Below are 14,007 nucleotides of genomic sequence, written 5' to 3' on the forward strand. Positions count from 1 at the left end.
GGGACACAAGAATTTCCCAGCTGGAATTTCTGTCTCAAGAACTGCAGCCTTTGATGTTGACAGCAGGCATCTTACCACGGTTATTAGATCACTGCTTGCCTCTGATCACACCCATTAATGTGGGGTTGAAACTCTGAATATCAGCCCAGAAAGAAGTGGTGTCCTGTGGATAAAACATGTAATAGAAATTTCTGTCCAGGTTTAACCCCAGTTAGCAACAAAGCACAACACAGGTCCTCTCTCTCTTTCCCTTCTCTGGCTGGTTGGGGAGGACGATTGGAAAAGGAAATAGAAGTCATGGTTCTGATAAGAACAGTTTAATAATTTAAACAAATAAAAAATAATAGTTATGATAATGATAAATATTACAACTATTAATGATAATTATTATAAGAAGCAGAGGAAGACAGACACTTAAAACTTTGGGGTTTTAGTGCCATAAACCCCAAAAAGGCAAGTGATGCACAATGAATTTTCTCACCATCAGTGATTGATGCCAAACCCATCCCCTGGCTGTGATTAGCCCCAGCTTCCAGTTTATGCACTGGGCATGACGTCCCATGGGATGGAACATCCTTTGGCCAGCTCAGGTCGGTGTCCTGGCCATGCTCCTCTCCAGATTCTTGTGTAGCTTCTCACTGGCAGAGCATAAGGCACTGAAAAGTCCTTGATTTAGGGTGAGCACAACTTAGCAACAACCAAAACATCAGTGTGGTGTCAACACCATCCCCCTGCTGAATCCAAGCCACAGCACTGAACCAGCAACTAAAACAAAAATTAACTCTCCCTGAGCCAAACCCAGGAGATTTTTGAAAACCTTTTAGATGAAGGGTTTAGTTTTTGATTTTGCTGTTGGATTGTTTCTCCCTTTTCAGTACACATATAATCACTTCCACTTAGGTCATGAGGGCTGACTTTTGATTATTTTATTTTTCTTTTTCAGGAAATATTTTATTTTCCCTGAATGTTACTATTATGTGCATTGTTCGTACTCCTATATAGACCTTTTTCCAAAGACTGTGACTAATAGTGGTTGGTTTTTTTCCCAAGTTAGTTTTATTCTTGCCATAGAACAAACAGCTTTTTCCATTTTCATTTTCAGTGATTTTTTTTGTTTTGTTTTGGGGTACTTTTGTTGGGTTTTTCAGTTGGTTGGTTGATTGGTTGGTTTGGGGGGTTTTTTGTTAGTTTTGTTTTGGGGTTTTTTATTTTGTTTTGGTTTTGTTGGTTTTTTGTTTGTTTGTTTGTTTGTTTGTTTTTGTTGGGTTGGGCTGGGTTGGGTTGGGTTAGGTTTTTTTGAGGGTTTCTTTGTTAGTTTTTGTTTTGGTTTGGTTTTTGTTTGGTTTTGCTGTTGCTGTTTTTTGGGGGGATTTTTGTGGGTTTTTTGTGTGTTTTTTTGTTTGTTTTATTGTTGTTTGGTTTTTTGGGGTTTTTTTTTTATTTTTTTTTTGGGGGGTGGGCGGGGGTTGGGTTTGTTTTGGGGTTTTTTGTTTGTTTGTTTTTTTCCTTCTCTCTTCTGGAATCTCATTTCAGCAGAAAGACCCAGCTGTGTGTGCAAGGTAACTCACCCCTCAGTGAGAATCTCACCCACAGGGACAGAGCATGTACAGGCCATCACCACTGCTTGGGTGACAAATTCTGCAACCCTGGAGTTTCATTAGAACTGTGTCTGAATCTCTCTTCTGTGAATTTGAAAAGGTCACAAGGTCATCCCACTTGACCTGGGCAAAAAGGCAGATTTCTGGCTAAAGATGAGAGTTTGAGCAATAATTCTCCAGAGGGTGAAGAAGAACAATTATGAAGGAAGAGATGGAGGTATTTATAAAACAATTTTAATTGTCAACCATCAGTGACATCAAAGAAGTATCTGCTAAAGTGAACAAGTGAGTTGAAAACTGTATTAAAAAAACCAGCAAAACTACATCAGCAGCATCTTCATCTCCTCTGAAGTACCTCTAAAATTGTGAAGGGGAGAGAGTTATTTAAAAAATCCTCAAAAGGTTCCAAGAAAGCAGAAGTGCCAGATGACAGTGTTATCAGAGACAGTCAGGCAGTTAAATACTCTAACATGTAGTGGGGTTTTTTTGTTGGTTTTTTTTTGTTTGTTTGTTTGTTTTGGGTTTTTTTGGGTTTTTTTTTTTCCTTTCTTTGCTTCCAGCTTGGACAAGAAAATTGGAATAATGCGGGTCAAAGTAAGATTTTATTGTTTCTCCTTTTTTCTTCCTTAATAGCTCTCCAGAGAAGAGCTGGTACAACATTCAGAGTATCATGTTGTGCTTTGTTTATAGTCACCACATAGAACATTTTCTGAGTAATGAAAAGGAAAAAAGGAAAGGATATCTAAGTTAAAAAAAAATAATCATTTTGCACAATGTGGAGAAGAAATAAAAAAATACCAAATCGAGTGGGACACTAGAGGATCCTTTTAACTAATTACACATTAAATTGTTTCATGTAGGCCTTACTAGGGCATTGCCCTGCCTTATTAAAATATTAAAAATGCACACAGGACTACAATACAGCAAGGACCAGGTTTAAAACCTCAAACTGATAGAAATAGAAATTAAGCTAGGAATATTTGCCATAACTTCATCCTCTATAATTATATCCATAAAAATAGCAATAAATACTATATGAAGACTGTAACTCAGAGTATTTGCAGTTCACAGGAACTTTGTATGGTAATAAAATGTTGCTTTTGCAGTTTTAATATTAAAATATTGAGACAGAGCTTGCTGCTAGTGATAGAGCTGATGTAAAAATACAATTATTTTTGACACACAACCCCTGTTTCAGAGCAAAGATAGGAAAACACGGGCAATGACATATCACAGACATTCAGAAATGTGAGCGAATTAGGAGCAGGAGTCCCCAGAAATAATGTTGAGATCTGAGTTCCTAATTCAGTCCAATATCTTCAAAAATCTCACCTTAGAAGAATAAAAGTACAGCTTGTGTGTTTGTCTTGTACATCCATATTTAGGTGCATGTTACCATGTGACACCAGAATACTCTGAAGTTCTTCAAATATTCCAGCTTTGGGTCGTGGGGTTTTTTTGGTTGTTTGGGGTTTTGGTTGTTTGGGTTTGGGTGGTTTGTTTTTTTTTTGGTCGTTGTTTTTCTTTTTTTCTATTTTTGTTTTGTTTTGTTTTTTGGGTTTTTTATACCAGCTTTTATTTGTATACTGCTTCTTTTTGCTTCAGGATAGCAAATATTGCCTAACATGATTTGTCTGAGACATGAATGGAATTGGTGGCTGGACCAGGAGCAAAACCCTTCCTCCACTCTCACCTTCTAGACATTAGCTCATGTTTTTTGAAAGCTGCATGCTGCAACTTCACTGCTATCACGGCCTGCATTATGCTGTAAATTGGGATGACTTGGCTTCTGCTGTGCTTGACTGGACCCCTTATCACAGCCCAGAAAATCTCTCGTTGTGTGTTTTCCCAGAACACAACAATATTGGCACAGCCCCAGGCTGGCACGCTGCACCCTGGGCCCTGGCTGGGAAATGAAATCCATAAATACATCCTCATGTACCCTCCAGAAGCACTGAAAATTTATTTGAGATATAAAAAACCCCACCTTGATGCAGTGTGAAAGCACCAGTTCCCACTCTTGCTGGCTGTGAGGTCATTGAAGCCTTTCAGACACCAGCATTTTGTAAGTCGCTGTAGAAGAGTTGCTTCAAATTTTTAAGTAAGGTTAAAGAAATCACTATTTTTTTTTTTTCCTTTAGCTGGAGCACATCCCTGGTGTTACCCCTTCCTTTCCCAGTTCCTTTCATTGCTGGCTATATTTATGAAAGGCAGGCACCCAAGTCCTTGTGAGTAGGGATGGAGAAAGCACATTGGGCATCCCACCCGTGTGAACTTCCTGGCAAATTACTGTCTCCTCATTCTGCTAGTGTGAAGGATCTATTTTTATTTTTCTTTAAACAGAAGAGTCCTTCAGACTGGTTAGTAACAAGCCCCATCTCTGGCTGCCAAAGGGACAACACAGAGCCACTTTGTGAAGAAGAGAGAGGGGCCTAACCAAGATTTTCAACACTTGGATGGTGCTGAAAAACATTTGTCAAGCTGTCAAAGGGTCTGTGCACCTCGTTGGAGCCAGCCTTGGGAGACAGAGCAGGGAAATCTCCATCCCCAAAGTGTCTCTGTCACACTGGGAGGTTGAGAATTGGCTTTTGTCCTTGGTAAGAGCTGGGCAGGGGAGAGACAACTCCTGGGAGAAACCTCTGAGTCCAACACACTTAGGCCAAAATCGTGGAGGTTTCCCTTGGCAAACTGCACTGGTCTTATCCCTTCCCAGTATCTTCAGGCTGTGTTTTGATTGTCTTCAAAGGGCCTTTCTCTCACTAAATCACAGTGTGTTCTGCTCATCCCTCATTCCCAGACAGTAAAAAGGACACTGGGCAAGAAGCACCCGAAGGAACTCAATGTATTAACTCCCCGTGGTGCAGGAAGACTCTGACACAGCTGAGAACCCTGAAGACAATGTGCTTTCCACTGCAGCAGGCTTTGGCTTGGCAAAGCTTTTCCATCAAATCACTTATCTGCGTGGGCAGCAACACTTCCCTCTCCCACCTCAGCCATTGTCAACCTTTCAGTCACAGCTGTACCCCAGTCTAGCAGCCGTCATTTCTTTTGGCCACCCTTCAGATTGTTTTAAGCTGTCTGACAAAGCCTTGAAATGACTTAATCCATGGAGAAAACTCTTGAAGATTACATTTACTGGAATAAATGCTGCTTTTAGATTTCCTGTCTCTCCCTTAGCTCAGGGGAGGAGGTTCCTCAGTGACATAATGCCAGCAAACACAGGCTGGATACTGTACCCACCATATGATTTCTGCCTTTCTGCTGCTCAGATTGCACTGATATCTCTCTGCCAAAGGCTCAGAGGCCTGATCTGACAGATCAGGGATGTGCTTTTCTTGCTCAACACAAATATTCTTCAGAACTCCATCACTGAAGGATGACACATGTCCTTCACCACAGGAAGAAATGTGATCTTTGCCTTCAGGTAGTTCAGCTTGTGCTATGTCCCTATTTGTTTATCAGCCTAATAGTTATTGCCATTTCAAATTTCAATGAGGTGGCTGAATAAAGGCAAGAAATCAAGCAGAACATCCAGATATTTTCAGCCAGCTGTGAGACAGTAACTTCTACCATACCTTCTAGTATTTTATGGAAATTCTCTTGACACAAATTAAAAACAAAATCCAGGTCTCTAAAGTGCTTTAGGGCATCTTTTTTAACCTGATATATTTAAGAAAAGTGTCTTTCTTTTGTGGAAAAAAATGTAAAGAAATTCAAGACAAAGAGTGTAATAAAAACAAAATAAATGGTTCATCATTCACAGTCCAGATCAAAGCTGTTCATTGAGAATGGTACTGGATATTTTAGCAGTGAAAATGAAAAATTTCACCTCCTCCAACAAATGGGTACATGGGTGTGTCAGAAGCCCTGTGAAAAGGATGGGAGATGAGCAGCCCAGCGCTGTTTGCCTGGTGTGCTGATGGATGAAGAACATCTGCTCTGAAAGCCAATGAGGGAAGATGCTGCAGAACTGAGAGAACAAATTCCTTTTAAGGCAGTGGCAAAGGTGTGAAACACATCATCAGCTTTATCACTGAAGCCTTGTGACGGCTGACTTAGTACAGAGACTAGATGGAGCTAAAGAATAAAGCAGGGATTTATTAAAAGGCCTCCATGGATCCACCTTGGGCAGCACCAAAGCCCAGCCAGGGCTGCACCCAAGATGAACCAAAATGGCCCCAAAATGCACAAGCGCTCCCGGGGGCTCTCCCTGGGATCAGTTCTGCTCCATTGGCACCTTGGAGTTCATGGTCCCATTCCAGCTTTAGCCCAGGCAGTCCCATCCTGCTTGTTTTTCTCTCTCCAGCCCACGGTGTTTGTGCTCTTGGGGCTGAGATTTGGATCATTTGTCCTTGGTGCCCAGCTGGAGCAGGAATTGTTTTGTGTCCCTGCTCTGTGCAGAGAGCTCACCATCCCTGATATGAAGCCCAGACCCACACACTAAAGCAGCACAGAATTTGAAAAATATAAAAGCTGAAACCTGGCACATCATCATCATCATCATCATCATCATCATCAATGTCATCAAGGACAGGTGCTAAACAAAGAAAGCTACCAAGACCAGAGAATTTGCAGATGCCTCATCCCTGAAACTGTTCAAGGCCAGGTGGAATTGGCACAGAGTAATCTGGTTCAGCAAAATGTGTCCCAGCCCATGGCAGTGGGTTGGAATGAGATGACCTTTAAGCTCCTTCTCAACCCAAACCTTCTATGATTCTAAAATTGGGGCTGGCCCAATGACATATTGCAGTGTGGAGCAGAGGAGAAGCAAATCATGTTGGGTTAAACGTTAATGAAGAATATCTGAAATAAAAGATGGAAACATTATGAGGTGTGTGAAGAAAGGGAGAGATGCAAAACCAATGCAGCATTCTGACAAGGGATGCTCTCTGTAGCACAGCCAGCCCTGTCTCATCTCCAGTCTGTTTGGCTGAAGGAACAAAGCAGGACAACCTTCCTGAAAAGTGTCTGAAAAGAATCAGAGAGCAGCTCCTGCTGTGGCTCATTTTTCAGTCTCCAGTTTGAACATAACAGGGGCTGTTTGTTCCCACAGTGAAGGCCTGACCTTAAAATCGTTCACGAGCTTTTACAAACTGCAGCCCAGCTGGTTGCAGAGCTCCAGCCATCTGCTGCTATTTTTAAAACTCCAGGTTGCAGACGGTTTCCTTTAGTTACCACTCCCCTGGGATTGCCTTAAACAGAAGTGCACGGAGCAGCAAGGCCCCTGCTCACATCCCAGGGATCCTGAGGGATTGAAGTGCAGCAGGAAAGGCAGCAGGGATGACCTTGTACAAATGAGGGTGTTTAAGGGAGCATCCATTCCTATAAAATCTCAGCTTGAGGGGTTGGGAGGCTTCAGGCTTCCGCAGGTAACTATCAGGCAGAAATTGGGCCAGCTGAGTGAACTGCCAGCTGGATTTGGATAAGGAAAAATTGAACTTTTATGTCACTGTCAGAAATTTTCTTGGCTTTAAGTGGCTGTTGGAGGCCACAGACATGGACAGAGAAAGTTTTATACACTCTGGCCCTCCTGTTAGAGACATTGCTTTATATATCCAAATTCAAGGTTTCTCTATAGCCTGGGACCCCATAGCCTGTCCTTCCTACTTCCATCTCCATTAGAGCAGATTTTGGTTCCAAGGATCACAGGGAATGTCCCCAGTTCTGTCCCAAGTCTCATGGAAGACTGAGATTCTGAAAGTCTCTGCAGAGCAGCCAAACTGCCTCCACCAGCCTGAGGCAGGGATTAATTAGACAACTGTGCTCTAAAATGTTGGTGTTCTGCTGGATTTCTATTTCAGGACTGGCAAATAATTTCTGTCTATATCTAGATGTGATTGAGAGGCAGTTGAATATAAAATCCTTCTTTCTCACCAGACAAGACTACATTTAAAGTCTTCTCCAGTGCTTGTCATTCTGTCAAGGAAATATATATTTATTTTTGATAGCTTATATATTTGCCTTTGAGTTGTCAAACTCGGCTATAAGTTAAAATCCAGAGTGTGAGGATCCATGTCAAGTAGTGCAAATGCTTTTATTTCTGTTGTTTTTTTTTATGATTTTAAAAAAAATATTATCTTCAAAACTACAGATCCTGTCTTGGTGTCCTGATTGTATAAATATGTACAGGCATATACAAGAGAGACAGATTTCTAATAGAGTCTATCAGGATCCCATCAATATTGTCAGGGAAGTTTTCATTTATCCAGTTAAACCTAATTTTATCATCTGAAGAATTTTCATGTTTCACTAAGTGAATTCAGTAGACTTGCAGTGACTTTATTGGGCCTTTAGAAAATCAGCTCACAAGTGAAGTCCTGCCTTGCCGGCATCTAAATTAATAAGTCTTGGCTTGCAAATAAAAATACATCTTCCTGAAATAACAGAATTATGCAGTGTCCTAACATTATTAAAAACATTAATAGAATGCTTTGAAACATTAATAGAATGCTGTATGAAGAGATAATGTTTCCCTCCCACATAAAAAACCCTATAATCAAAAAAAAACCCAAAAATCCAAAACCCTCGAAGAAATAATAAAAACAGCTGTCAAAATCATGACTATGAACTTAATATCAGCTGCCACCTGCATCTCCATCAAAACTCATCCAAGAATTGTTTTATATCTTCACTGGGCTAACAAGAGCTGGAGATGTGTGCTCCACACAGACCCATCAGTAATTTTACATAACTCTGGCCCACATATGTGCTTTTCCATATGTAAAACTCCATGCACAGTTTTAAACACCTACACCCACTTTTTGTTGAGTCACATGGAAGTCAGATGCCAGTCTGAGGATCCAACCTGGCACAGTGTGGGATCCCACTGGTTTCCATACTTCAGCTACCACTAAATCCCATGCATTGCCAATTAATTAAATCTGCAGACTTTGCAGCTCTTCCATTTCTATTCCATTTTCTTTATTCATGCAAAGCATCCTAGTGACTTTACTAAGCAAAGCTCATAAGTCTGGGCACAATTTAGATAATTTATGCTGGTTTATATTTGGAATAAATGCATGGTGGTGAAACCCTACAGTTTTTCTGAGGCCATTATTAAAATTTAACAATGAATCCAAAGTTTGAATGGGTTCAGGAAAGAGCTATTATGTATCAAGGAGGCAAAGTCAAGGCTTTTTAACAATATCAGACAAAAGCAGTTAATTGGACAAACAATCCTTTAGGGAAAGAAAGAGGCTATTGTTCATGCAGTGGAAACCACAGCATAATAATTAACCACTCTGGATGTTTTGACAGAAGGTCAGATGCAATAGAAGCATGAAGTGCTTGAACATCCATGTGAGAAGTCCTCATGTGACAAGCCAAAGCACTTGAGTAAGGGCAGAAACACAACTCAAACGTGTGAATTTCAAGTGCCCAAATCGCTAAAGTGTTCATAAAGGGACTGGGTTGTCTTTAAGACCACTCAAAGCCAAAAGTTCAAGTTCTGAGCAGATTCACGACTTCACTCCTGCCAAAGCTTGAGCAGGAGACAGAAATCACTCATTTCTCCAAGTCCTTAAAAAATAGCCTCTCCCAGACTGTACATAACAGGAGGACCACCTTGCTGGAGCTCAGTTTTGGAAAAGCTCATTTCTGTGCACAGAGACAGGTGACAACTGAGAGTGACACCCTTCTAAAATGTCACTAAGATACGTTATTTCAGGATAGGTTTATATTACTAAATAAAATTATCAAGTTTTTGTCTGCTAGAGCCAAGGGCAAGCTGGATGATGCAACTTCTAATAAAACAACTAAAATCTACCTCCCCCCCATTCCAAGGTGGATTCATCCAAGCTGCATATGGCAAATCTTGAAAATTCTTGAGCATTCTTGAGGTGTTTTCTTTTTTTTTTTTTTTAATTGTAGTGAAGTACAACTCTCCCATTCCTTCCAGTGTTTTCCCTACAAGCCACAGAAATAGAAATGTGAACCTAGAGTCATAAAGCATTTTCTGTGCATTCTCTAGGAAAAGGTTAATTAAAAATGATGTGAATCTGGCAGCCTCAGAAATGACACAAACAGAAAAAAAAAGAGTTCTAGAGACAAAATACACACCCATGGCAAATAAATCACAGTCTGTCTGATCAGATATTCTTAATCAATAATGTTTATGAGAAAGGCTCATTGAGGCACACTTTGAAGGTGGACAGAAATTGAATGACATGGATTAGCAAGGAATATGTGTAAAATTGGCATATCACAGGTCTTTTGCCTTTCAGAGTTTGGAATAGGTGTTTGAGATTCACTCCCTTGCGTGGCATGAGTCTTGACAAAACAGAGCTGAGGGCAGGTTTGTTACAGCCCACATGAAAGCATGAACTGCCTCTCCCTAGTATCACAAAAAAAACATTTCACATTGCCATGGCAACACAAACCACTGTAAAGCCAGATAGAAATATAATTTAGTTCCTCTTTCACTCCTTGAACAATGTTAAATAATACTGAGTAAATCAGATCTGGCTCCAAGACAGAAAACACAGTAACACTCTTCTCACACAGCACTGATAGGATATAGCAGCAGGCAGGCCCATCATTTCTCTCTCTCCCCTTTATTTCATGCCAGGTTCTTCTTAATTCAGTAATAATGTGAAATGGTGTAACAAGAAAAAGTTGGAGATCCCCAAAGGAAATAAAGTGTGTGCTGCAGTTTGTTGTTTTTACAGTCACATCTACCTTTTGGACAGCTTGATACCTGCAAGTGTTCCATTTACTTTTCAGGGGAAAAAAAAATAAATAAAGAAAGAAAAACGATGACTGTTTCCAGCAATTGCACTTAGCAGCCACTTTTAGTCGTGAGTTTCTGTTTGGCTCCCATGCTTCCAGGAAACATTGTTCTGTTTGCTTTCAATGGCAAAGAAAAAATGAATTAATACGTGGTCCCCCCAGGGTTTTTTCTAGGAGTAAGGATATACCCTTTAGAGCAGGGAATTGAGCACAAGCTAAAGGGAGAAGAGATTAAATGGAGGGATCAGCTTTAACTGATAATGGTCCTTCTCATGACCTTGAAAATAAAGTGTAAAGGAGAAGATGAGAAATAGGTAAAAATTTTCTAGAAATGCTACTAAAAATGGGCCAATATTATCACACATTTTCCACCAGCTTCTCAATTCCTGCTCTAAGACAAGAATAGAAACAAAACAGAGGAAAAGGCACAATGAGGGCAGTTCATGGCAAACTTTAGGGCATGACAGATCAGGAAGTTCAGGAAATCATGAGCAATGGAGTGCATTGAGTTTCTGTGGTTCTTTTATTATCCAAACCTATAAACCTGATAACAAAATGATTGAAAAAGGTGAAAACCTCTTGTTCAAACAGGTATGGCTCCGGGACAGTAGGGCATGGAGTTCAGCCAAGGTGAAAGGAGAATGAATCCTTCTGAGTGCTATTAAAATCCACAAACCAGTCACCCCGTGTGCCCTGTGTCACTTCCCTCCATCCATTCTGTGTTCCTGTGTTTATTTTGTGCTCTGCCCTTACCAAATTCTGGACTGTAGAGTAATTTATCACAGAATTACAGGCAGCCAACCTGTAGAAGAACAGGAATGGCCACGGGCAGGCATCCATGGCTACATGGGAGTGGTCAGGAGTGCAGGTCCCTGGGAAGTTTTACTTTCCAGAAGCAAAGGGGAACCTTGAAGTCAGCAGGGATTGTGCCTTCTAGGGAACATCATTCATAGCCCTGCCTGGCAACTTAATTTCAAGAACCTAAAGTGAAGTGATCTCATAGGTGGCTAATGTCTAATGGCTAATTAGTAATTAATCTGTTTAAGCAGAGTTTCTATTTCATGATACAGCTTTGGAAAGTCTATAAAATAATGCAATTGCCCCCAGAAAGAATTCTGGGCTAGTTTAGATAATATCAGACAACTTATACACAAAAAATGTGGTACTTTCAAGGACATCAAATTTGAAGGAAACTCAGAACCATTCTTGACACAAATGTTTGCATACAGATGTTGACACAAGCCCAGGCTCTAACAGAACCATAACATCCATATTCCTAATATAATTTATTGCGTGGTGCTTGGCACATCCAAACTTCGCTGGGTAAAAGCAGCAAAAAACATTGAAATATGATGGGAAACTCTATTTTGTAATTTTTAAGAACATTAAGCTGTGAATTGTGACTGGTGCAGCTGGTGGATATGGAAGGACAATGGAAGCTTCCTGGAGTGCTGGCTGTCATTATGTTAGGTTTCAATTGCCTTTCTTTCCTTGCACGTGTTAAAAGTCTATGTAGAGTAGAGCAAAATGAAATCTAAAATTAAAGTTACAGCAGTTACAATGGGGAGGCAGAACATGCATTTAGTTCTAAAGATAGGTTGCTAAAGTTAGGGCCCAAACCTCCCTAGATTGTCTATAGACTCAGTGAAGCAACAGGGATTTCTCAGGGACAAATCCAAAGCACCTCAGGCTTTTTGTAAATTGTCTTGTGTTGGAATAAGCAGAGGATGCTTTGTCACCTGTGCAAACCACAGAGTGGGAACACCTGCACACTCCTGGGATGGCAACCTGCACTCAGAAAAAGCAAATTGGAACATCTTTGCTTTGCTCAGCTTTGCCCAGGAAAAATTTGGGATATTTGGGATGGCCCATAGAGGAACTGACACCCATGTTCTGGAACTGGGAATGTTTCCTTGTGCTTTTTCCTTTACAGAGAGTGTGTTTGGGATGCTGTGGGGTACCTGAGGCGTGGGACTGAGACTATGGTAGGGGGTTCCTGGATAATCTAGGGAAGCATCCACCCTTTATTATCTTAATTCACAGGGTGGGGAGGCCCTGGCACAGGTGGCCCTGAGAAGCTGTGGCTGCCCCATCCCTGGAGGTGTCCAAGGCCAATCTGGATGGGGATTGGAGCAACCTGAGGTAGTGGAAGGTGTCCCTAGGTGTTCCTAGGGTTTGGAACTGGGTGACATTTAAGCTCCCTTAAAATCCAAACAATCCTCTGACTCTGATCCAAGGAGTTTTTCCAGATGCCTTCTGTCCTGCTGCAGTCACCAGAAACTGATGTCTTGTGAAGGCTGACTTAGAACAGAGGCTGGACAGAGCTAAAGAATAAATTGGGGATTTATTAAAAGGCCTCAATGGATCCACCCTGGGCAGCACAAGAGCCCAGCCAGGGCTACACCCAAAATGAACCAAAATGGTCACAAAAATGGACAACCGGTCACAAGGTCTCACTTTTAAAGTTTTACTCTATTTGCAGATTGGAGTTCATTGTCCAATTCCAGCTTTAGCCCAAGCAGTCCCATCCTGCTTGTTTTTCTCTCTTCAACTCTTTCTGCTCTTGGGGCTGAGATTTGGATCATTTGTCCTCGGTGCCCAGCTGGAGAATGAATTGTTTTGTCTCCCTGCTCTGTGCAGAGAGCTCAGCATCCCCTGATATGAAGCTCAGAATTATGCACTAATGCAGCACAGAATCTGAAAATATAAAATTTTCCTGTTAGAATGTGTGAGAAATACAGAGGTTTGTGCCCAGGGAATCACCAGGGCCCAGACAGCCCCTGTTAATCTGTGGATCAGGAGCTGTCAGTGCAGACATCCCAGGAGCTCTTTGAACACACATGTCCTAGATTTGCTTTGTCAGGGACATTTTGTTGAGTTTCTGGGTGATCACATTTTCCCACTTGATACTTGTTAGCAGTTTCGATACTTGCTGCTTCATGCCTTTAATTCCTTTGCTGGGTATGTTTCAACTATTTTAATGAGATGATGATAAGTTTGAAGGGTGCTTGTCCAGCACAAAGCAAAACCATTTGTGCCAGGAGTGGGAGCACCATTAGCAGCCATGGCCTGAATCCCTGCTCTCAGTTCAGGGTCTAAGTGCTACAAAAGCACTTTAAAATACACCATTAAGCTTCTCCTTCTTTAAGAAGAATGGAGGGGTTTAAGTCTGGAATTCACCTTAAATACTTTTTTTTTTTTTTTTCTTAAGAGCCTTACTGTAAATTGTTTAAACATTGTCACTATGAACACAGGGTCTAGTGGAAATAGTCCCTGCCCACAGTAGTGGATTGAAATTAGATGATTTTTAAAGTCTCTTCCAACACAAAACTTTCAATGGTTCTGTGATTCTACAAAATACACAAACAAATCACACTTCATTTATTTTGATTTGGGCTTTTTTTTTTGTTGTTGTTGTTTCTTCACTAGTGAAACAATTATTGTATGCCTTTAACCTATTTTATTAATTATTTTAATGATCATAAGCTCGAGCAGCTAATATGGTGCAGTCCTATCACAATCCAAATGGAAAGAGAGTGGGTTCTGTGAGCAGTTTTTCACACTTTTGGACTTTGAAGCATAAAAAAATAAACCAAGTTCTTTGCAAGGTGTAGACTAAGGAACAAATGGTGAATCTCACATTTTATGCACCATTAACTCTTAAGTTACCTGAAACTTGTCA

Source organism: Taeniopygia guttata, chromosome 2, assembly GCF_048771995.1.
Source record: "Taeniopygia guttata chromosome 2, bTaeGut7.mat, whole genome shotgun sequence".
In the NCBI taxonomy this organism is placed as follows: Eukaryota; Metazoa; Chordata; class Aves; order Passeriformes; family Estrildidae; genus Taeniopygia; species Taeniopygia guttata.